This window comes from Canis lupus, chromosome 14 (genome assembly GCF_011100685.1).
Source record: "Canis lupus familiaris isolate Mischka breed German Shepherd chromosome 14, alternate assembly UU_Cfam_GSD_1.0, whole genome shotgun sequence".
Lineage (NCBI taxonomy): Eukaryota > Metazoa > Chordata > Mammalia > Carnivora > Canidae > Canis > Canis lupus.
The window spans coordinates 42,525,947-42,551,900 of record NC_049235.1 but is presented as its reverse complement, the minus strand read 5'-3'; the positions used below and the strand labels follow the sequence as shown (position 1 = coordinate 42,551,900).

The window sequence follows — 25,954 nt, the reverse complement described above, 5'->3', positions numbered from 1 at the left end:
ACTGGTCTCTCCCAGTTTTGTGTAACTTAATTCAAATGCAGGGGAGACGTTTTTGTGAAAGAATCACTGTCCAGTTCAAGGCAACAGAGTTCTTAGCTGGTTGAATTTCACCAGTGTGTCCTCTGGGCATTACATCTGTCTGTTCCTGAATTCTGATATTTTTTCACACCCCCGGATCATTACACCAAGAGCTTTGCAGATGAGATTGACGAAGGGAAAGGCCAAAGCAATAGGACTTATCTTCTTGGGTGTACTTGCCAGACTAAAGCACATCCTTTCATATCCAAGTGATTGAGGGCAACTAAGACTTCTGAGAGGGGACATTTGATAAATATTTTGATTCCATTGAGAAGTCTCCTGCTTATGACACATGGCACTTGTTTTTTTTTTGTTTTGTTTTGTTTTTTTTCATCCTGACCGCTAAGATCTCGGCCAAGAAACCTGATGTATTAAGGCCTCAGTTTCTTTACTTTCAAATGAGGAATTAGCTGAAACCATTTTCCATCTTCAAATGTTCAAAAAACATTAACTTTAACATTAGTTTCACAGATGCTCTTGAAATGTTAAAGTGAGGGATGGGGATGCGACAAGTAACCAGATAATGATATAATACTGAAGCCATGAGAGAACAGAGATGGGACAGCCAACATCAGAATCCTATGTGATGCGTGTGTGTGTGCGCGTGTGTGTGTGTATGTGTATGTGCTACACCATCAGCTCTAGTGGTATTCCCTTAGTAAACTAATTATTTAGTTGTATAATTTGCCTCATAGTTTAGAGACTCAAATAGAACCAATACATCCCATTACTTCTAGAATCTTCACCATCTAAAAAATAAATGGGGACTTCTGCTTCCATTTTATCCAACAAAGACCCCTAATCATAGCCTGTGGTAACAACCATTGTATCTGTGCATCATGGGGAAAGTTTGAAGTTAAACAGAAATGAAAAAAATATACATTGTCTTTTGGGACATACAGGAGGCCAGACTCTGAAAGGTTAACAGTGGATCTATGAATATAACACACTATAATTGTTAATTAAAAAAACAAAGAGTGGGCAATTGAAATTGTAGCATTACTATCATTTGTTTGTAGACTATAGGTAGAGTAAAACATGTGATTTTTAAAATACGTGCTAATTTGTGAGCAGAGGCTACCGAGCCATGGGCAGGCATCACATTGGAATAACTCTAGCACGGAGAGGGAGGCTGGGCCCCCGAGTACAGCTGCACAATTCATCAATGTCGGGGTGTCTTGCTCCCTGGGCCACCCCGCTGACTTCCCACGTACTGAACTGGAACCATGCACTGCCATGTCAGGATGTCCAAGCACTTCAAAAACTGCCCCTTTCAACACTTGGTTTCTCCTCATAATTACTTCTTGTGTTTCCCTCCTGATACTCATTTAAATGCTAACTAAAGGGAGCGAGTTCTCCAAGGTGAGAGACTCATGGCTGTAACCCGGAGCTACCTCAGAGTGAAAATTAAAATCAATTATACCCCATGTGGGTATAATTATAGTAACTTAATGAGCAGGAATGTAAAACGATCGTCTTCTGGGAAACAAATATACTTTGTGATGTGAATGAGTGTGACATGCACTGCTCAGCACTTGTCAGATCTTTCTCGAGTTCAGTTCTGAGATCTGCTCAGGTGGGTGTTCAGGAGTGTGAAGGACTTAGAGAAGCTCTCAGGTGCTGAGAATGCTGGGAATGGCCCTCTCCAAGGAAGTGACAGGCTCATTATTACTCAGCTTCAAAGACAGAGGTGGCTGCTGGTGCTGTGCATGTGGCAGCTTCAAGAGTTTTATGCATGATTGACAGGAGGGCACTGCGCTATTATTGCTGAGGCCAGGGCACGATGGCCAGCCTGAAGGAGGCCCACAATCAGGCCAGGAAGAGCTCCAACAGTGGCACTGGCCACAGTCACTGTTTCGAGGGAGGTCCTTGACACCAGGGCCACATCTCATGCTCCTGAGCCAGACCATCACTAGCACTAGGACCCCAGGTAGCTATTCCACAGGCCAGAATAATCAAATAACATACTAGAATTGCAAATCTTCAGGGACACCTGGGTGGCTCAGGGGTGGAGCGTTTGCCTTCAGCCCAGGGCATGATTCTGGAGTCCTGGATCGAGTCCCATGTCGGGCTCCCTGCATGGAGCCTGCTTTTCCCTCTGCCTGTGTCTCTGCTGCACTCTCTCCCTCTGTGTGTGTCTCATGAGTAAATAAATAAAATCTTAAAAAAAAGAAAATCTTCAGATGTGCCCTTAATGAGCCTAAAGTCTGCCAAATATTCTGGACCAAGAGGTATGCCATGTTGCTTCTGTAGGACTGTGGCATGAGTGAGTCAGATTGGGTTACAGATGACTCCCCGAGGGTCTTACAGTTCCCTGTGATTCTGGAGAAACAGGGAAGGTTGTGGAGCACTGCCCCAAGGACTGTATGTACACTACACTGGAGTCTGCAGCTTTCCCCGGCCCTTATCTTGTCAGCATTCTTGAAATCATCTGACCAGGGTTTCACAAAAGTGTCCTGCAGATCATCTGAAGAACCTATCATATTTCTGGCCTGCTTCTCACATCTATAAACCAAAGGAGAGGTAGGGGAGGGAAGGCAGGAATGCACTTTTTATACATGCCTCATGATGTTCATGCACAGTAAGGTTGAGACTTGGCCTCCTGGAGTGTATATGGTCATCTGCTAGCTCAGAGCATACATGGGCAAGGGGAAACTTCACTTTTCCCAGAGAGTTTGCTCTCAGTTCCGGAAGGCTCCTTCTTCTGTCCCTCTATCCTTCACTCCCCCACCCTCTTTCTTTCATGTCTACTACGATCTAGGCCAGGCACTATGAGGCTGTAGGAAATGAAAGATGAATAAGACATGGGCCTTGCTTCAAGGGGCAAATATCTGGTTTAGTTGAGGAGATAGACATCTGAACAAGTAATCATAAAACTCTATGAGTTAAGCTGTAGTAAAGGTAGGTGCAAAGTGTCCCAGGAGTAGGGTGGAAAAAATAATAAACTTAAAGCGGGGTTGGGAGGTACTTCAGGTTCAAGATCAGAAGTCTTCAAAGAGGAAGTGACATTGAGATGGATCTTGAAGGAAGAGCAAGAATTTATTAGATTAAGAAAGTAGAAAAAGGCATTTAAAAAGTGTACAACCAGAAGCACACAAGCTTGAAATATATCACAAGTTTGGCATATGGCCCCCAAATAGTCATTATTCTGATAAGAGTTTCATTATTATGGGTTTTAATTCTACCTTGAGACCTACAGAATGGATTCATTCTTCTGAAGATTCTTCTCAAAGTTTAATTGAGATGGGAAAATGTTTAGTGGTCTAGCTTTGAGCATATGGCTGCCCTCTTCTGAACTCGGGGTGAAATGGGGGGTAGGCAGAGAAAGGCTAGGATGGCATGTTGCCATGGAAACCCATGAAACTTGGCTCCCATGTGGGTTGGGGTGAACCACAGTCCTGAGACAAGGTGTCAGGTTATCCTCTATTCTCTCTGGGGTGAAATGCATTGTTTGGATCCAACAGCTATTGAATAACACTTGACACCCCTCCCTACCCCCTGGTCTCTGTCACTTGTTCACCACAGGCATGGTTTAGCTGCATGTTTGAGCTTTTAAAAATAATACTTGTAAGATGGATATCAGAAAGTGGACTAGGAACAATGGTACCCATTCAAAAACTGAAATCCTACAGTTCCTGCAGTGAAGGGGGAAAACCATACACAGATATTAAAAAGGAAGTCAGGAACCTGCATTTTCATTCTGGTTTTGCCACCGGCCAGCTGGGTGACTTTGGGCATGTCTTTTACCTTTCTGCATGTCCTCAAATGTGAAGTGACTAGTAGCTTTAAATTTATGCGTCTACCAGATTATTTTTCAAAACTTCAGTATCTAATTGTCATTATTATTATTATTGTTACTACTAATTCTGCATTACTAGCCAACTGAGAATTTGTACAAGGCAGTCCTGGAACATCATGAAGACAGTCATTATGTTGCTGCTTATTATAATAATATCTTATAATGCTATAATTAAATTATAGTATATTTTTAAATTTAGTTTTTTAAAAATATTTTATTTATTTTAGAGAGACAGCAGGAGCAGGGAGAGGAGGAGCAGACACAGAGAGAGAAGCAGACTCTCCACTGAGCTAGGAGCCCGATGCACGGCTAGATCCCAGGACCTTGAGATCATGACCCAAGCCGAAGGCAGATGCTTAACCAACTGAGCCACTCAGGCACCCCAAATTATAGTATATTTTATTATTTTTAGTAGTGTGCTTGAATTGGCTCCAAATGTGTGCATCTCCTCCTAGCTTGATTCAGTGACATCATGTTGGAAGCTGAAAATCAGCCATGGTAAGAGCATGAACACAATGCAAATACGCAAACATCAGGATTCCTTCTATTTTCCCACAGGGAAAACATTCCAGGTTGTTAAACATTTAGGAGCATAGCACAGGTTATGGTATTTCTTTTTTTTTATTTTTATTTTTTTTTTAATTTTTAATTTTTTTATTTTTTATTTTTTTTAGGTTATGGTATTTCTAAAAGGATCCATAAAATTACTTTTTAGAAATAAAATAGTATTTGAAGTGATTGTTTGGATCATGATTTTAATACTTTTTATAGCTGGCTTTTTAAAAAATACACGGAAGGTTTTTTTTTATTTAAAGTCAGAATTGTTAACATATAACTTACGTGCAGTAAAATTCGCTCATTTTAAGTATACAGTTCTGTGAGTTTTGACATATGTGCACAGTCATGTACCTGTGACCATATAGGAGGACTGCACTGCTTTGTCCTATTTGAAATTGTCATGGCCATGTGACTTCCTCTGGCCAACGAAATGGAACTGGTAATGAGCATCGTTTTCAGATAGAAGCTGGAAGCAGCAATCATAGAAAAAGGATAGTACTAGGTATAGACTGTAATGGGTATGGAACATGAGTAGGAAATAAATGTTTGATCCTTTAAGCTACTGATATTTGGGGGCTGTTAGCACATCCTAACCTAGAGCATTCCCATTGGGACAGTGATGACTGTGTGAATGACAAAGCAGGTAAATAAGTTGACTTAAAAATTCTGCAAAAAAAAAAAAAAATCTTACTATCTTAGCATACTGTGCAGAGTCCTTCATGGAAAAAAATATCTTAAACCACCTCCTTTGGTTTCATTTCCAGATCTTTCCTTCCAATATTCCAACCATCCGGAGTATCTGAAACTCCCTGAACATATTACTATTGCCACTACCATTTACGGAGCATCTACTATGTGTCACATACTGTTCTCAATACTTTGCAGTTATCTCATCTGAAGTATGATATCTTTGCTCCCTGTTTCCCCTATTTAGTGTGCCCATCTTCCCTTTCTTCATCCAAAAACATCCTACTTATCCTCTATGATACAGCTGGAATGTCATCTCCTTTTTGAAGTGTCCCTAACCCTTTCTCTAATATTGCTCCTCTGCAAAGCTCCCAGAGATTTAGTGCAAAATGTATATTGTCCTGTTATTATTTGTCTATTTCTGTGGCCCCCCTAAATCTGTCACCACAACTGGACTATGCACCTACTGCAGGGCTTATATAGGGTGGGATTTCAGGCCAGGAAGGAGACAGAGAGTGAGGACAACATTCTGGGTGGGCAAAGAACGTAAGTTTAACTTAAAGGAATAAGCCGTGATTGCATTTTAGACCAAAGGCCCAAGTGAGTCTTTTAAAATTGTACAGCATCCACTTAAAATAGTTCATTAACAGGTGGATCTGGATTTAGCCTGGGTAGACCCTGATCTCTCTACTAAATCTAAACTGACCACCTCTAAACCCTGACATGACCTAGTTAGGTTTTAAGGGTTAGCATGATGGTCTCTGTTTCCCTGATGTCATAGAAGCAGGATGTTTGAAAGTGCCTCTAGGTGCTCACCCTAGTTTATCTGGTTGAAGAGTGTGGGAGTGGGATCCTAAATCTGTTTCACAGCTGGAGAGGCTGTACCCAAGCACTTCTTCCCATGGGATAGGGAAGAAGTGTCCTCCCTCCAGGTAGCAACCCAAGGCCCCCAGGTGCTGAGACCTTGTGTTGCCAGATAATTCTTGTAAACTGCTGGCACCCAAATCCAGACTGCCTGGTGCCAACGTAGTTTCATTATCTCCCCACTGACAAAATTCCTCTCACACTTGCCCTACGAAAAGGGAGATAAACAGAGGTGGGGGTATGTTCCTCGCCTGGAACACAAATCCAGCCAGCGGAGGGCATAGTCTCAGTGGGCCTTTCCATCCTCTCTTATCTGGCTGACCCTGGCTTTCACAGTTCCTTCTTTTCCTGTAAAGCCTATTCCAATGCCTAACTTCTATCGTGTGATGTTGTGGAATTCACCCCTAACCCTGGTGGATGACAGCTGGCAACTCAGAATGGACCCAGCTTGCAAAATGATACCCCTCCAAAAATGGAATAATAGGGCCAACAAACAGCTAAGCATTTTATAATTTGCAAACCATGTTCAGGTGTATCAATTCATTATCCCCTCACGCTCATCGTGGGATCTAGAGAAAGCTTTATTCTCCCTATCTTATAGTCGAAGACCTGAGGCTGAGAGGGCTTGAAGCCTTGCCCTAGGTCATACAGCATATGCAGTGGACTCAGTTTGAGAAGCAAGGTTTTCTGACTTCACACCTCGCTGCTCTTGCTCTCTGGTGACACAAGTGCTATCCACTCTTACACCCTTCCTGTAAAATGTGTCATGGTATTGACTTCAGCTTTATATCAAATTACATTTACACAGGAGAGCGTGCACCAGCCAACCACAGCCGGTCTTGCAGAGAAAGAGGAAATAAAGTCTGAACGCATAGAGAACACTTTCAGAAAAATCTAAAAAGTCCACCAGGTAGGCTTCCGTGTGCCATCTGACCTAGCTGATGAAAATTCAGTGGCCACAGATGTGCACAGTCATTGTCAAAGACAAAGGAAGCAGGAGAGTATAGTGTGCCGCAGGTGTAGCGCACGGTGGGGCCAGGTGAGGCAAGTGAGGGGCACTCACTCCCAAGTGCTGCATCTGTAAAAACACCATGAGTGGGTACCTCTTCCGTTTTGTGCCCAAGCCCCCTCCTTTGCCTCACCCAAGTCCCAGCCTCAGTATACCAAGTCTCCCCATCCCAGTGCTAATGGTCCATCAGATCCTGAGGGGCAAAACTGAAAGCTGTATCTTCAGAATGAGATCAGAAGGAAACTAGAAATAAAACTGTCTTGTCCAACAGGACCAGCCACAGGATTTGTAGGGCCCAGTGCAAAATGAAAATATGTACCCCCTTTTCAAAAATGATTAAGAATTTCAAGAAGGTGACAGAAGAACATTAAACTAAGTGAGGGCCTTCCAAGAGCCGGGCTCTCGGAGGCCGCATGGGCCTCACACCCATGAAACCAGCCCGGTGCCTGCATGTCCTCCTACCTGCCTGCCCTAGCTACCTGGCTGTCCTCCACTGTAGGTGTGGCCCCCCTGGTCAGGTATCCTCCCTTAGCCACATTCAGCTATGAGCACACACCCAGTTGCCTAGGAGGTGACCTCTAAGAAACTATGGAGATATCTCATCAGTGGCTGCTGAAATAGTACCCGGATGGGATATAGAAGGCCTGGGTGTGGTCCTGTCTCCAAGACACTAAGCAGGTTATAATACCTTGGGCCGATCACAAAATTGCCTTTACACGTAGGTTTCCCCCTTTGGGTTGGCTCCTAACTTTGAACCTTCAGGCTACGGACTCCTCAGGGTTCATGATTACCTATGTGCTTGGAGAATTACCTATATCTAGAATAAGTACAGCCTCCCTCAAAGTATTGTCTCTTCCTCATATAAACGACCATTTTAAAATGAGGTAAATATGAATAAATACAAATTCATTTAAAAATATTGAATTAAGGATGCCTGGGTGGCTCAGCGGTTGAGCATCTGCCTGCAGCTCAGGGCATGATCCCGGGGTTCAGGATCGAGTCCCACGTCCAGCTCCCTGCATGGAGCCTGCTTCTCCCTTTGCCTGTGTCTCTGCCTCTCTCTGTGTGTCTCTCATGAATAAATAAATAAAATCTTTAAAAAGATACTGAATTAACAGTAGCTCTGTATCAACTGTGCTATTTCTTTCAGTCAGTGGATTTTTTAAAAAGGTTTTATTTATTTATTTGAGAGAGAGAGAGGGACTGGGAAGGAGAAGGACAGAGAATCTGAAGCAGACTCCACACTGAGTTCAGAGCCGTACCTGGGGCTTCATACCACGGCTGCTTTTCTTTTTTTTTAAGTTTTATTTATTTATTTATTTGACAGAGAGAGTCAATCAGTGGATTTTTTTAAAAAGCACTAAGATAAAATTCTGAAGATTTTTGTACTACTTTACCATGGATTGATAACAAATGTTTCTCAGATAGAGATCTGTCTGCCTACCACAGAATTTTTTTAAGTGATTTTATTTATTTGAGAGAGAGAATATGCACAAGCGAGGGGTGGGTAGGCAGAGGGAGAGGGAGCAAGGGAACAAGGAGCCCAATGCAGGGCTCAATCCTAGGACCCTGGGATCCTGACCTGAGCCAAAGGCAGATGCTTAACTGACTGAGCCACCCAGGTGCCCCAGGCCTGCCACACTTTAATCAGGATATTACTCTGGGGTCTCGATACAATTACAAGCTCACAATTAATTCGAAACCTTATCTGACTTGATTTCATTTATGTATTAAGTAACTATTTACTGAACACCTATCACGTTCAGGCACTGTTCCCACAATTGGGGACACAGTGAACATAATAGACAAAAATCTCTGTCCTTATGGAAATTATGCTGTCATGTAGGGAGAGACAGACATTAAACAAGTGAATATATGTAAATATGTATAAATAAGTATATATTCATAATAAAGAATATACATTTATATATTATAGATATACATTTATATTAAATATATATTTATATTATATATTAAATATATTACATTGCCTTATGTATATATTTATATATTATATGTATTTATAGAATACACATAAGTATAAAAGTATACATATATAAATATATGAAATAATAAATATAGATCTATAAAATAAATGGAACTGTATAACATAAAGCAGAGGGGTTATGGCTGAGCCATGAATCTCTGCCCAGATATCTAAAGCCTCGGTGGATTCTTCTCTTCCCAGGCCTCCACCATCGTTTTGTTGATTCTCTCTGCTTCAGGCTCTTCCCCAGCGGCCACCCCCATCCCCAGTTCAGTAACTTGTAGGATTGATCATCTGCCTCTACTTGTGTTTGCGTGGATAAAGAAAAAGTGGGGGGCCTATTGCCTCTCTCTCTCTCTGGTTTACTGTGATGCACGACGTAATGAAATCATGCACACACTGTTCATTGGGTTAATTCATCTATATCAGTTTTCTGTGGCTGCTGTAGTAACAAATGACTATAAGATTGGTGGCTTAGGGGCAGCCCCGGTGGCTCAGCGGTTTAGCGCCGCCTTCAGCCCAGGGCATGATACTGGAGACCCTGTATCGAGTTCCACGTCTGGCTCCTTGCATGGAGCCTGCTTCTCCCTCTGCCTCTCTCTGTGTGTCTCTCACGAATAAAAAAAAAAAAAAAAAAAAAAAAAAAAAAAGATTGGTGGCTTAAAGCAATGCCAGTTTTTTCTCTCAGAGCTCTGGGGGCTAGAGTCTGAAATTAGTTTCTCTGGGCTGATATCAGGGGCTGTGCTCCCTTTGGAGCTTTTAGGAGACAATCTGTTCCTTGCCTTTTCCAGCCTCTGGGGCAGCTGACATCCCTCAGCTTGTGGTTGTGTCCTTTCAGCTTCTTCAAATCTCCCCGTGCTCCATCTTCACACTGATGGCCCCTCTGTGCCCATCTGTGCATTCCCTCCTGCCTCTCTCTCAGAAAGACATTCATGCTGGTGCTTAGGATCCCTCTGGATAATCCAGAATAATCTCATTTTAAGATCCTTAGTTTCATTCCGTCTACAAAGATGCTTTGCCAAATTAAGATAACATCTACAGGTTGCAGGGACAAAGACCTGCTGTCTTTGGAGCCCCCTTATTCCACCTGCCACAACGTCCTTAACCACTCACTCACTCACAGTCTGCACCTTCCTGCAAGCTTTCATGGTGGGGAGGCATGATCGGCACTCACAAGCAGACGGGTGCTCTGCAAAAAGATGAAACAAACCTTCCTATCTGCCTTAAAGACATTTGTCAAAGTAAAATATACACTCTGAATTTTTCTTTTTTTTTTTAAAAAAGATTTATTTATTTACTTATCTGAGACAGAGAGAGTGAGAGAGAGAGTGCACATGAGCGGGGGAGGAGCAGAGGAAAAGGGAAAGGGAGAGAATCTCAAGCAGACTCTCTGCTGAGCACATAGCCCAGTGCAGGGCTGGATTCCAGGACCCATGAGATCATGTCCTGAACTGAAATCAAGAGTTGGACACTCAACCAACAGTGCCATCCAGGTGCCCCTATGCCCTAAATTTCATAAACTTCTCCTATACCCAGTGGGGAAGATCCTGGAAGCCACTTCATGAAAGTCAGAGTGGAATACTGACTAACCACAAACTGAGCTTGGCCCTCGATCATTTTCTCTGGAGGAAGAGAAAAGGGAGTGATATAAACATGTCCCAAGAGTGGTTTTCTTTAGAGCGGGATAAACACTAGGTTACCACCCACCTGTAGTCCTTTTCTGGTTGCTTGGCCTTTGCCCACACTATTGCACATGTTGGGAACATCTGTGTTCCTGCCTCCTGTAGCACAGCTGGAGCTTTACCTGCACCCAGCGTTGGTGCATCAGTGTCCACCCAACCATACTATCAATGGCAGCCAGTGTTTTTTTGGGTTGACTGCATGTCAGGTATTGTGTTCAATACATTGCAGGGCTTCATAAGAGATTCAGAATGAATGATTCTGAATCATTCATTCTGAGGCCAAGGGCCAGCCACTGCAAAGTGCCCGTGGTAAGTGTGCTACGACGGCAAACCATAAGGTCTCTGTCCCGTCCAGCATATTCAGCTCTGCCATTGTGGATGAACACAGCCATTGTCTATACTGAAATCATAGTCTCTACAACAGGGTGTGGCTGTGTTCCAGAAAAACTTTATTTACAAGACAAAGTTTATTTACTCCTGCCCTAGGCCCAAAGAACGGATTCTTATTCTCACCATAAGAAGTTTAACCATTTCTATTGATTTAAGGACAACTTCAAATTTGCTTTCCATTATTACCTCTCCAAACCAGGTTTCCTGACACTTAGATTATTTTTCAGATACTCACTGAGTTTATGAATTTTTATAAACTTTAATTTTTTAGAGACCCCGTTTTTCCTATAGTTCTCAAGTTGTCTTCTAAACTCCCTGCATAAAATAAGGGGGTATAATTTCATTTTTCCCATCTGGGTTTATTCTGCTAGGCTTGTTACCACAAAAAAATCCCACATTTTCCCAAAGTTATCAAGTGCCTCTTGTAGTACGAAGCTCCCATAGCTGGATTTTAGTGTTAACTTCCAGGGCCCCGATGGATTTGTGAATCAGGAAAGTACTGTAAAAAATGGTACAACCCAGTACTTTATCCAACCTAGCATTTCTGATTTACGAATCATCAGTCCAGCTCCTGTGCCGGAAGTTAGGATCGATTCCTGTCCTCAAGAAGTTTATAGTCAGGTTGGTAAAAACAGAAGTTAATAGGCAATTATAATATAATTATATTTATATAATCTATACTTATCTATAATATATTATATATAAACAATTTATAAGATATAATTTTGAATTATATAGCATATTATATATATATAAGATATATAATTGTATATAATTTATGCAATCATAGAAATGGCTCAGGTGGGGGAGGTGTAGTGTGCTCTGGGAGCCCAGAAACCTCCGTGACTTCCCCAAACAAATGATAGATCACCCGAAACCTGAAGGGTGGGAAGGAGAGAGTCAGGCAGTGAGAGTGAGCCCAGGGCATGTTCTAGGGAGAGGGAACAGGTCTTGCGAAGAGTTGGAGGTAGATTAGAGGGTGATCCATCACATGAGAATGACTGGAAATGAAAAGGTCAAGGAGTGAGACAGGCATGCATCAGGTCATGTACAATCTTACCTGATACCAAGAAAGACGGGATTGCATCTAGAAGTTTGGAGTTGGGTGGGTGCTGGTGAAGGAAGGCTTGAAGCAGGATAGTGGCATGATAGGATATATAAACGTGAAGGTACAAACTAATAAAATAATTAAGGTAAAGCTGTTGTGTGCTTCTTTAAGAGAGTTTTAAAGTCCTCGCTCGAAATATTTATGACCTGTAACACCAGCAATATGCTTCTAAGGAATCCCTTCTTAGCACTAAAGTCAAAGGGACCAATGGGAGCATGACAGTGTGAATTTCTGGGAGTATCAGAAGCTGTTGATGTTCCAAGGAGGAAAAAAAAATTCCTAGTTTAGAAAACAAGGAAAAAGCTATCAGAATCCTATCCTTTAATAAAATAAGGGAATCGGATTCCTATAAGAAAAAGTCTAGATACAGGAAACCTAGAGCTAAAAAAAAAAAAAAAAAAAAAAGGAAACCTAGAGCTCAGAAATTAACATTGTGTATCAAATGGCCATATCCCTGAAATATAAAGCTACTTACTCAGAATAAAGGTCATTAGTCACTGGATCAGGTTAACGGGGAAGTTTCTAAAATTCTCTGCTTGCAGTGCTTCTCAAAAAAGCTTGCCAATAAGAATTGACTGCCAAGCTTTGAGAATACAGATCTTGGGCCTCATTCCACACTAACTGAACCAGAACCTCTTAGGATAGAGTCTTACACTTTTACAAAGTTCCCAGGTGATTTTACTGTGTAGCCAGGGTTGAGTTATTGTTTGTTTATTTGCTTTTTAAAATATATCAGCTTTAATTAGGAGTAACTGACATATAATGAACGGTACATATTTAAAGTGTATAATTAAAAAATTTTTCATTTATCACTCATATCACCAATCAAGAAATATACACATCCAGGAAACTACCATTACTTTTAAGAAAATGAACATTATCTATCACCCCAAAGTTTCCATGCATTCTCTGATAATCCCTCCCTCTTACCACTGGTTTTGAGCATTTTTTAAAGGATCTTTATTAAGTAATCTCTACACCCAATGTGGGGCTCGAACCCACAATCCTAAGATCAAGAGTTGCACATGCCACTGACTGAGCCAGCCAGGAGCCCCAGTTTTGAGCAATTTGATTATTATGTATCTTGGTGTAGATTTTGGTGCTTGGCCTTTGTTGAGACTCTTGGATCCCTGGGTTTACAGTTTTCATCAAATTTGGAAAATTTCTGGCCATTATTTCCTTAAAGATTCTTTTCTGTCTTCTCTTTCTCTTTTATCTCTTCAAGAACTCCAATTACACCTCTAACAGACTATGTAAAGTTGTCCCACACATAAAGCTTTTATTCATTTTCTAAAAAAAAAATTTCTTTTCGGACAATTTATATTACTGTCTTTAATTTCTCTTATTTTTTCTTCTGTAATTTCTAGTCTTCTGTTAATACCATGTAGTGTATTTTCCCTCTCAAGCATTGTACTGTTCATCTCTAAAAGTTTGAAAAGTTCATCTCTAAAAGTTGGATTTTTTAATATGTCCTCTTCCTCTACATAACTTTTTGAATATATGGAATACAGTTTGAATACAGTTGTTATGCCCATTTTACTGTCCTTATCTGGTCACCTTAATACCTCTGATAGTTCTGGATTGATAAGTTTCTTCATTATGGGTTATGTTTTCCTGCCTCTTCCCATATTTGTCTTCCTTTACTAGATGACACACATTCTGAATTTTACTTTCTGAGTGCTGGTTATTTTAGTATTCCTATAAATATTCTTCAGCTTTGTTCTTGGATGCAGTTAAGTTGCTTGGAAAGAGTTTAGTCCTTTTATGTCTTGTTTTCATAATTTTCTCGGCCCATCTGGTGCAGGGCTCAGTCTAGGGCTAATTATGCCCCACTCCTGAGGCAGGAAAACTTGAGTTTTCAACTCAATGGTCCATGAATTATGGGACTTTCCATTCTGGCTGGTGGAAAGAGGCACTTTCCTGGCCCAGTGTGAGCATCCACACTGTTTCTTTTGATCCTCTCACCTGGTTCTTTCCTTAGCCTCGGCTAGTTTCCTCACATGCATGCCCTGATACCTTTCAATGGGCTGTGCTGAAATCCAGGGAACCTACCAGATCTCCAGCTTCCTCTTCATGCAGCTCTCTCATCTCCCTTACTCGGTCCCGTGAACTCAGCTCCTTGCTCTCCCTGGACTCTAGGCTCCATCTTCCCATCTCAGTGAATCCTCTGGGTTCTCCCTGGAACTCTCTTAAGGTAGTAAGCAGCAGCAACTGTAGGGTTCATCTTGTTTGTTTTTAGACACTATCCTTTGTTGCCTGATGTCTAGTGTCTTATAAACCACTGATATCTATCTATCTATCTATCTATCTATCTATCTATCTATCTATCTACCTATGACTATTTTAGAAGGCAAATCTAATTCCTATTACCCATATCTTGGCCTGAAGAGTTAGTCTAGAATAGTGAGTCTTAACTCTTGGGTATACACTGAAATCACCTTGACAGCTTAAAAAATGATGCTTGTTTCTGTTCCTTACCCATAGATTTGGATGTAATTGGTTGAGGTATGGCCTGGCATCAGGGTTCTTAGAAGCTCCCAGGTGATGCTATAGTACTGCTACAATTCCTTTATTACCCACATATTCTAGTCTAAAACTATGCATAGCAGATTTTTACCAAAGATTAGGGGGGATAGGAGATGGAGGGGGGCAGGATTTCTAAAGCCACCTAGTATACCCCTCAGAACTGTATATAGACATCTGTGTTATTTGAAGGTCCTGATTCATTCTCATTGGTCTTGACAACCCCACGATGCTCTTCCTCTTGCTCCGCCCCCACCTCCAACAATCTAGGCACTCTGGGTCTTTTTCTCTATGACCCAAAACAATGATATATTCAAAAAGGCTTTAAGATAGCTTTCTACTTTGCCTTTTTTCTTTTTTGACCATTCCCTCAGAGCTTTCCCTTTCATAAATGACCTATAAAGGTATTTTCCTAAAGAAAGGTTTATCTACCCAGGACAGAAATTATGCTAAGCTCCTTAGCAGGAAGAAGCCACTGTGGTCTATTACCGTTTTAAATGTTATAAGTGCTGGGTGGATGAAAATAGTAGGTGTCTGTGTAAGGCCAGGTTATGGATGCTCACAAATGTTTTTTAAAATTTATGTTTTCCAGTTTGTATGCAGTGAAAATGTAACATTTAAATTATTTTGCAAGAAAAATTTTATTTTTAAATTTAAATTAATTTTTAAAGGAAAAGGCAAGTACAGTATTTTTATTACATAAACATTGGAAATAAATAGTATCCCCATGTGGTGGATTACAAAAATGTCTATTACCATCTTTTTTGCTTCTCTGTATTTCCTACTTATTACTCAGTGAGTATTACATAACAACAGGATCAAAGAGTAAGCCTTATTATTATTAATTTTAACAAAAAAAACAAATATCTGAAATCAAAATTTAGATTAGTAGTACTTTTCACATTAAAAATAAAAGTTAGGATTGGGACATAAGCATCTGAAACCCTGGCAATTTACTCTGAGCATGTATTAAGAGTCCAATATGGGGACACCTGGGTGGCTCAGCAGCTGAACATCTGCCTTCAGCTCAGGGTGTGATCCTGGAGTCCCGGGATCGAGTCCTGCATCGGGCTCCCTGCATGGAGCCTGCTTCTCCCTCTGCCTGTGTCTCTGCCTCTCCCTCTCTCTCTCTCTGTCTCTCATGAATAAATAAATAAAATCTTAAAAAAGAGTCCAATACATAAAAACCATTTGCAGTGCATATCCACTTGAAATAAAGTAGCTTCTTCAAATACCTTCTCTCTATCCACTGAAGAGAGAATCATAAGCTTTAGAACCTTGTTGGCTTGTATAGATACAATTGGTTAACAGCTCCCTGGATAAATGCTACTAACTGCAGTTTCTCTCTAGAAAACTCTAATGTGTCCTCTGGTTGTATCTTACATGGTGTGTATCACATATGACCCTTCTGGGCACATAAGGCCAAGTGCCATCCAGAGGCAGAAGTCAGGGTTGCCTCTATTTATCCTAAGGTCAGGCTGCCCTTCTCAGGGCCAAGTGAGGATGGGCATTGAGTGCAATGAGGTCAAACTCTACCTTCACAAATATTTATTGAGTCTTTAAAAATTGATAGCTTTGTTTCATCAACGTTCAAATATATTATATAAAATTCAACATTTAAACATAATATTCAAATACAAGTCTAGAACATATAAAAGCTAATTTACCCATTTTAAGAAGTGTGAATAAATAGTGGGGTCCTTCACATGCTGCTTAGACTTAATGTCCAAAGACCCAGTAGGGCATCCCAGGGGCATCCCTGGACCCAGTAGCTTCAGCATTATTGGGAGCTGGTTAGAAATACAGAATCTTGCACTCAGAGCAGACCCACCAGATCAGAATCTGTCAGGAGATTCCCAGGACTGGTAGGAATAGGAAAGCTTGAGGTACACCACTCTAGTTATTCTGTGGTTTCCAACTCAAGCCTCACTCCGTGGCTTGGCACACATGCTCCTCTTCCAGTATGGATGCCACATTTTTAGGACAAGTAGAACCTAGGGATAGAGGACCACTTCATTCCACATCTTAGTTAATATGTTGGTCTAATGAACTCTATCCTAGAATTAAACAATCCAATGGCTAGCCCTCACTATAATTCAAAACATGAAAATATATGGTAGACTCTTTCAGTAGGATTTAGAGAAGCGTGCATGAATTCTCTCAGTGAATGGCTTCTGTAGGTGTTACATGAAGTCTTATCCATCCAGCTTTGAGAGGGGTGAATTCTCTGAAGTTCTAGACCAGTGGTTCCTAACCTTTGCCTGCAGTAGAGTCACCTGGAGGACTGAAGATACTGATTGCTGGGCCCCACTCCCCGAGTGCTGATTTAGCAGGTTGTAGGGTGGGAGGGATGGGCAGAGAAGCTGCATTTCTAACAGGTTCATAGTCAATGCTGATGTTGTTGGTCCCTGGACCACAGATTGGAAACTTCCCTCTTCTCTTAGACCATTTAACTTTTGGTTTCTCTCATGTGGCCTTAAAAAAAAAATTGATTGGATAGATGGACCAACTGATAGATATGCTTACTGGTTTCTACTGTTCATTCTCTCATTATAGTTTGCTTAAATCTTTTCCAAGGACTGCAAATGGCAAATTTCCTGAGGGCATGGACTATGTCTTCAGGCCTGTTGTAGTTGAATAGTGTCCCCTGCAGAAGATATGGTCACCCCTCTATTTGTGATTGTGACTTTATTTGGAAATGGGGTCTTTGCAGATGTCACTGGGTTAAGATGACGGCATGCTAGATTAGGTGGGTCCTAATGCAATGAATGGTATCCTTACCAGAAGAGGGAAATTTGAACTGGGCAACGCACCAGGAGAAAGGCATGTGAGGATGGAGGCACAGATTGAAGTAATGTGTCCTCAAGCCACGGAAGGTTAAGGATTGCTGGAAACCACCAGAAGCTGGCAAGAGGCAAGGAAAGATCCTCCCCTAGGTCCTTCAGAGAGATCATAACCCTGCAAACACCTTGGCTTGGACTTCTAACCTCCAGAATTGAGAAAATAAATTTCTGTTGTTCTAAGCCACTCAGTTCATGGATCTTTGTTATGGCAGCCCCAGGAAGCTGATACTGACCCTTGCATTTTCCAGGCAAAGAATATGAGTTCCACATGGTCAGTAACTCTTTGAGATGTAGACAAGTCCTGGAGTAACTGGAACCACAGAGCTGACTGGTGTGGTGTTGGAGGGCAAAGGATGTAGACATTTATTATTTATTTTTAAAAATATTTATTAGAGAGAGAGAGAGAGAATGTGAGTGAGCACTGGGGGGAAGGGGCAGAGGGAGAGGGAGCGGAGCAGACTCCCCACCAAGCATGGAGCCACAGACATGCGGCTCCATCTCATGACCCCAAGATCATGATCTACATCAAAATCAATAGTCAGACACCTGTTTGGGCCACGCAGATGCTCCAAGGATGTAGACATTTAAAAAGTAAGGTTAAAACTACATAGACTTTTCTGGTGTGGTACAAAATTCTAACCACTTAATCTACCTTAATACATTTCTCATTTTACCAGAAAAATACAGTGTCAGATTTAAAAAAGAGAAAAGACAGGTAGGAGGAAACAGTCTCTGTGCTGAATCAATGCCTGCTGCACACATAGGACAGGTTACCCAGTTTGTGTCTTTTAGTTGCTGGGGTTAACAGGAACTGTGAGGTTCGTTCCAAATCAAGAGACACTAAAGTTTGTCCAGGACACTTCCAGTTTACTTCTGTAAATTATGTCTCATTTCCACTCCAAAAAGTCTGGGTATACCTTACATAGTCACACTAGTATAAATGATCATTTATGGTCAACACAAGGAAAACAACCTCGTGCTTCCCCCCATCCATGACTTTGGTTCCTGCCAATGCCCTCAGCTCCATCTTTCCTAATTCTATCCATCTTCCTAATCTCATTTCACTTGCAAGGCTTTTCTTGATACTCCAAAGGTCCTTCTTGGATTTCTGGACTTTATTATGAACCGCAGAGCATAAGTCAACTGTAGACTGTTTTACTTCTTTGTGTATACATCACTTTTTGCCAAAGTATACTTAAAAAAAAAAAAAATCCACTACTACAGGATGCAGCACCATGCATTCAGCACTAGAGGTGCATGATAAATATGTGCTGACTTAAACACTAAATAGGAGAAATGCTACTAAATAAAACATGTCTGCCAGTAAGAGTTGTTTCTCTGATGGAAAAACTATATCGGTGCAAGGGCTGCAATTCTTTTTGGTAACTGTTTTCTGGAATGTCTTTTTATATACTAGGAGTTACAGAGCTGTCAGCCAACAGAGGAATGTAGGAGCTACAGCCTCCCACTTGTCAGCTCTGATTCCACACAAGCCTTTTTCTTCTGGTTGCAGCAGCCAAATTATAGCTCACGAGAAAAACATAATTATATCCAAAAGGCCAGGGATAGCAGCTGAAAATACCCTAACTATGAACAGAACAACAACAAGAGATAAATGAGGATTACCCATGATGCAAAGCTAATCCAAAATATTCCCAAGACTATTATAAAATGATTTTATATTTTTTGTCTTCCGTTCTCCAATTTTAAAATATTAGTTAAACATTGGTCCGGTTAACTGACAGGTACAGCTAAATCTATCACATTTCCATATTTATTTACTAATAGTGTTGGTTCCTTCCAGTACATACACATACCCACACTCTCACACCCACATTCACACAAACAGCCTCCCCATTTCTTCTGTAGACTTCCCAATTAAAGAGAAGAATGAATTTATCAATCACATTTGCATATGCAAGTATCTTAGCAAAATTCGTGGTGACTTATTTGCATATTGGGTAAGGTATCATGTTGTAATTATGCCTTAGTTCTGTGGTGATGAGAGTTCAAACAATTTCAGGTACCCAGAACACAAAAGAAAACCAGGAGATGACAGCTCTGAGAAATGAGACACACTGTACTTCTGACTGAGACGATGAGTAAAATAGAGATTTCTGAGTCACAATCTTTTAGTTGGCTAACCTGAAAGGCTTCATTTCTTTCTGGGTTGCTCTAGCCAGTAGAGTAGGCAATGAATTCATGGGAAGAGGGCAGCGGTGGTTACCTCACAGCTGACAATAGGGGCTGAACAGCAAACACTAGCCTGGGGCTGTTTGTTAAGGGAACTTGCAGCCCTACAGAACTCCAATAGCCTTTGGGATATCAGAGTATTGTAGCAAAAACATATAATTAATGCTTCTGGGTGAAGATGCTATCACTGGACATTTCTCCTTAGGGATAGATATGGAATTTCCAAGTAGGGCACACTACCTGAAGGCAGAGAGTGAAAGGAACCGGGGAAAACCAGCTCACAACTCTTCCACCCCACACGCACACCAGCCAGCTAAGAAGATAGATGATTGTTGAACAGTAGGAAGGAATACATGAGGGGACACTTTGGCTAAGGCAGGTGTGAGTCCCACCCCTGAATCCCACAGGCATGGAGGGTACTTGACCAGTATCAGTGCTACCTGAATCATCTCAAAGTGAGACCCTGTGACTGTAGGCTCAACAGGGCGAGATCAGAGGAAGGCTTCTGGGAAGAAATAGCATTTCCATCTAACTCAGGGCAACCAGAGGTGGGTCACACAGCAGAGGGTTATCTAGGAGTTTTTCAAATTCAGGAAGTTTGTCATCTGGAAGTTTAAGGGAACTTAAAGAGAGAGTTGTCAGTGAAGGGGACAGCTGGAAAAGCAGAGGCTGAAGGGGAGTGGCCACTGAAGACACTAGTGCATGACAAAGGTGGACCTTGGACCATTTCATCTTATTGCCCCAGAGTTAATGGTCCTAGTTCTTGACTGTTGGCCTGGTAAAGTTATGACTGCACCTCTGTCCCCACCCTGTTTACATTAACTTTTCCTGTCTGGTTTGGAAGATGAGTTACATGGTCACCCGCACATTACCCCTGTGGTAATGGCTGTAGTTGGGGGGTCTAGTGACCCATGAATGTGCCTACCATGTTCTGAGTGTGAAGCCTTCTTAGGATAGTACCAGTCAAGTAAGAACTCTCCCACTTCTCTGCATCCTTACCCTATTGGTAGTGATCTGGGAACAAGAGTGCAAAAGAAGGGAAGCTGATCACAATCCTTTGCCTGCGGTGGGCATCCTCTCTGTCAGCCACGGCTTGGTGGGGAGAGAGACTTACCTTTATGTCAAATTAGGATTTTCAACTATTATTCAGGATTTGGAATTCTAGTTACTAAAACAAGACTGTGTTTTGGGATTGAGAGTGATGGCAGGGCTTTTTATCAGTAGCAAGTGGCCTCAGGGGGAGTGGCAGCACTAATCCCAGGAGTGGCAGAAAAATGTCCCCAACTATAAAGATGTTAAGTGGGCAGCTGCACTTCAATCATCTCTGTGAGCTGAGTTTGTTCCGCACACATGCACACTTACGCTGGCTTCTTTCTGGGGCAGATCACCTTGATTTTCTGCCTGACGGCAGCTTTCCCCACTTCTTACTTGCCAACGTAACCCTGACTTGGTCTGGAGAGCAATGTGTCCAGACCCAAAGAACCGATCAAGGCTGGTCCAAGCCAGTTTTGGCATCTTGTTTCCTTTCGTCAATGACTGGTCTATGGGAGGGCCTGGGACTGGAACTGGTCAATGAGACAGGATGGAAAGAAGTGCTGGGGAGAGGTTTTCTCCAGTGAAAGGAAGAAAGGAGAAGTCTCTTTTTGCTGTCACCTCCCCTGCCCTGTGCTTTGGACATGATCATGTGATGCCTGTGACACAACAGTGATCTTGTTATGCGCTCCTTGACCAAATTGAGAAGGGAAGCATGTGCTGAGATTGACAGAAGAGGAATTAAAAGATCCTGGGTCCAAGATGAAACCATCGGCCCCAACTCATCCTGAAACCACCTATGCTGGCCTTTCTGCTGAGGAAACAATAAATGTCTTAAAGGTTTAAATCCATTGGCTGCACTCTGTTAGTTACAAAGAATTGCTATCTTCAAACCCTAAGAAAATATTAAAATATATGTCCTATGCAATGCTTGCTTCTTTCCAAACACAATGGAAGTGATTTCACAAAAGGGGAAAATCCTAAAGTGGATTTACTTTCTACTAGGAACGGCATGCTTACCAAGACCTCATCAACATCTTATACCACCAATAAATTACAGCACAGACAACATATGAAAGCAAAGGTGCAGCTACAAATCATTATGCGATATGCAGATTACATAAGGACCTCTAATATATGATGAAGTTCACATACATCACAAAAACGTATCTAATATTACATGTGGATTTCTAAATTTATATGAAATATAAACATCTAAATTTCATCTAGTCACAACAAATTTAAAAATCAAATTTCCACCTTATAATTTTATCTAAGCCTGTATTAGTATCAACCCAAGTCATGCTCTTAATGATGTAGTGCTATGGAACCCAACCACACACTCCAGGCAACTGAACTCTGAGAGAGGCGTGTGCATGTGCGTAACTCCTGTTTTGCTCCAAAAGATGTGAGGTGGCTGATCCATCATGTAGCTTGTCAAAGGTCATCAATTTCTCAACTTATAAAGTAGATTTTGTGTGAGTGGTGTAAGATATCAAAGCAAAAACCAAACCCAACTAAAAACAAACAAAACAAAACCAAGCCAAAGGAACCTCGCAGTCTAGCTCCAGCTATCCCTTGCTGTTCGTTTCCAAAGAGATCAGGAGTGTTTATAGAACATTTCACTGTTATTGTTTAATCACCTGATTGGGTTTGGTTCTGAAAAGACTGATATCCCTTCTTTTTACTTCTTTGGCTAAGTGCATGCATTGCTATTTCAGATAAATCTCTGCCAACTTCTACACTGCTGAGGCAAAAAATAAGCTCATGTTACAATTGTAAATTTTTTTGAAGTTGTCTCAGCATGTTTAGCCAAATATTATTGCTCTTGGAAAATGCCTAAACAAGATGCTTATGATACATTATGGAGGGTAAGATTCAATAAGCCCTTGGTAACAATCAAATATGGTAAAAACTGTTGAGGTGGTGAACAAACCCATTTCCACCTTCTCCTGAGCAAGTCAGCTACATTCCCCAGCCTCCCTTTAGTTTGGTGTGGCCATGCGCCTGAGTTCCAGCTAATGAAATATGAGGGGAGATAATGTGCTACTTCCAGGACTGGCCTGTAGACACCTCCCAGTATGATCCTCTGAGCTCCTTCTGCCACTCGAACAGAGGATTCTCTTATGATCTACATCCCGATATTTGGTCTCAGAACCCCTTTACACTATTAACATTTATTTAGGACCCCCAAATCTTTCATTTATATGAGGTACATCTATTAAGACTTACCAAGAAACTCTTCAAATCTTAATTCATTAAAAAACATAAACAACATAAATACTATACACCTTAAATATTGGCTTGAATAATGTTTTTATGAAAATTAACAATATTGGCCCCTTCCAAAAAAAATCTCATGAAAAAGTGGCATTTTTGCAACCCTCTTTACTGTCTAACTTAATAGAAGACAGCTGGATTCTCATATGTGCTTCTATATTCCATCTGTTACATTGTTTTGGTTGGAGAACACACACAAAAAATCCAGACCTTCTCAGATAAAGAGCTGGAAAAGGGGGGACCTTGGGAAAATAGTCTGAAATGGCCTCAGGAACTGTAGGGTCCTTGGATTGTAGCTTTGAGACCCAGTGATTTAGAGAAAGAAAGAGCTCTGGGACATAAGGAGTCTCAGCTCCTTACTGACCATATGAAAGGCTGCACAACCAGAAACACCCCCCACTGAACCATAATGCAAGTGAACAGTGAGCTCTGATTACATTAAGCCACTAAGATTTGGGATTTATGTGTTACAGCAGCTTGCAATTATTCTAATGAAAACATTAACTCATGTGGTGGCAACTCTGTGCAAGGCTTTGTTGAATTTACTCAATCCTCTAACAGTCCTATGAAGGGGTTGCTTTTACAGTCTCCATTTTGGAGGTGAAGATACTGAGACACCAACAAGTACAAAATTACTTGAATTATACAAAGTGAATTATACAAAGTCTTGCACTTAGTAAACAAGTCTGGCTCCAGAGTTCACCACTCTGCCTACCACCCTCCCCTAAGTGTTTCCCAGCACCATCTTCCACCATATTAAGCCAAGCAACAGAGACATGAAAAATGGACATGTACTTTGCACTAATGACTTGCTTGCTTGCCATAGAATATGGATAGCAGCTAGTTTGGGATTGTGCAGAAGAGATGAGAGATGGTAGGAAATAAATAAGTGAAAAGGAGTTCCTGAATACTACAGCAGAGAGGTAGTACAGTGATCAGGGGGTATGGTAGACAGAAGTCTAGATGACCTCATGACCTTGCCACCTGCTGTCACTTTCCCAATGATATTCCATGATGTTGAGTTGCATGATTACGTTGTAAGGCAAAAGGGATTTTGCAGATGTAATTAAGGACACTCATTAATTCACCTTAAGATAGAGAACTTATCTCGATGGATAATCGTGAGTCCTTTAAAAGCAGAATGTCTTCTCTGGCAGCAGAAGGAGAAGTCAGAAAGATACGAAGTTTGACAGAGACAATGCTTCACTGATGGGTCTGAAGATGGAGAAGCTATGTGAGAAGGACTAAAGGTGATCCCGAGAAGCAAAGACCACACCCCACTGGACAGCAAGCAAAGGAAATAAGAATCTCAGACCTACAAATGCAAGGAAGTGAATTCAGCCAACAACTTGAATGAGGTGAAGAGTAAATTCTTCCCCAGGGCTGTCGGTGAAGAGCCCAGTTATCCGCACCTCACGTGGGCCTTGCAAAACTCTGAGTAGGGAACCGGGATAAGTCTGCTTGGGCTTCTGATCAACAGATTTTGAGTTAATAGATGAATGTTTTAAGCTGCTAATTTTTGGTAAGTTGTTACAAAGCAATACAAAACTAATAGGGAGAGCAATTCAAGAGAGATTGTATCTGTCTCAAGGTATGTGCTTAAGCAAGAATGCCTTTGCTTTTGTCTCTGTTCCTAAGGACTAGTGACAAACAATCCTAAGTACCAGCAGGTTTTCCTACAAAAATAAAAATGAATTAAAAAAAAACCCAAACCACATATTTTCTTATAAATATTTTCAATCTACCACTGGCAACTTTAAAACTAGTAATCCATAGTAGTTTATTATTATAAACCCAGAGAAGCGAAGACATTTTTAAAGGCAACATTTCTGATGTAAAAATTCAAAGTCCTATAATCCATTCACCTCTCTCATAGTCCATTCCTTTTTTTAGAAAATATTTTATTGATTTATTTGGTGGAAAGAATGAGAGAGAGGAAGATAAAGTATAAGCGGAGGAAGCAGCAGAGGCAGAGGGAGAAGCAGACTCCCCAGTGAGTAGAGAGCCCAACCTGGGGCTCAATCCCAGGTCCCTAGGATCATGACCTGAGCTGAAGTCAGATGCTTAACTGACTGAGCTACCCAGACACCCCTCTTATGGTCTACTTTTATAAAGAAGTCTTGGAAAATCCCAGAATTAAACACCACATTCATGCACAGACCCTGTAAAATGTGTGCAGCAGATTCTCAGAGCTTTTATTTTTTATCTCAGTACATACTAATTTTTTTTTTCAAGGAAGACATATAGATGCATTTGAAAGTAAACTATCTGGGGGCAACTGGGTGACTCAGTCAGTTAAGTGTCTACCTTTGGCTCAGGTCATGATCCTGGGGTCCTGGGATGGAGACCCACATTGGGCTCCCTGTTCAGTGGGGAGTCTGCTTCTCCCTCTCCCTCTGCCCCTCCCCACTGCTCTGTTCTTTCTCTCTCATAAATGAATAAAATCTTTTAAAAAAAAGGAAGTAAACCATTTGGAAACAATTATTTGTTTATTTTTATGTCTTGCTCTTTCTTTAAAAAAAAGATGATTTTTATGGTCTTCCCTACCATAAGATAAGAAGTAGAAAAAATAAGATTAAGTTTAGGGGAAAAGTTAGATTATACACCAAGGTCACAAGGTCACAAGGTCATAAGGTCACAAGTTCCTAGACTTCCACAGGAGATGGATCTGAGACTCTCAAAAGCTAAAAAAGTTTCTCAGCATCCATAAGATGAAAGAAAATCAGTTTCTGAGAAGATGAAGAATTTTCCTAGTTCTCCAAGAGAAATCTCTTTTATGGGCTGTATTACTCAATATAGGTTAGGGTCTGCTACAGCATTAAGAAAAATCCCCAAACCTCAGTCACTTGTATCAACAAAGATCTATTTCTCATTCATGCTGCATGTCTTCTGTTATAGTTTAGCTGGGGGCTCTGCTCCAC

General features: G+C 41.2%; 1 protein-coding gene and 1 long non-coding RNA gene across 3 annotated transcripts in view; one reads left to right on the top strand and one right to left on the bottom strand.

Annotated features, from left to right (window-relative positions):
* CHN2 (chimerin 2) overlaps positions 1-25,954 on the bottom strand; it is a 295,757-nt gene that overhangs the window by 56,975 nt on the left and 212,828 nt on the right. The window lies entirely within an intron of this gene.
* The window catches only part of LOC102152268, a 52,137-nt gene that overhangs the window by 4,452 nt on the left and 21,731 nt on the right, over positions 1-25,954 (top strand). Inside the window, exon 2 of one of the 2 annotated variants that reach the window (XR_005369633.1) lies at positions 24,194-24,391. The exons of the other annotated variant lie outside the window; for it this stretch is intronic. This is a non-coding gene — a long non-coding RNA (uncharacterized LOC102152268). The remainder of the gene's footprint in view (positions 1-24,193; positions 24,392-25,954) is intronic. 2 annotated transcript variants of the gene reach the window in all.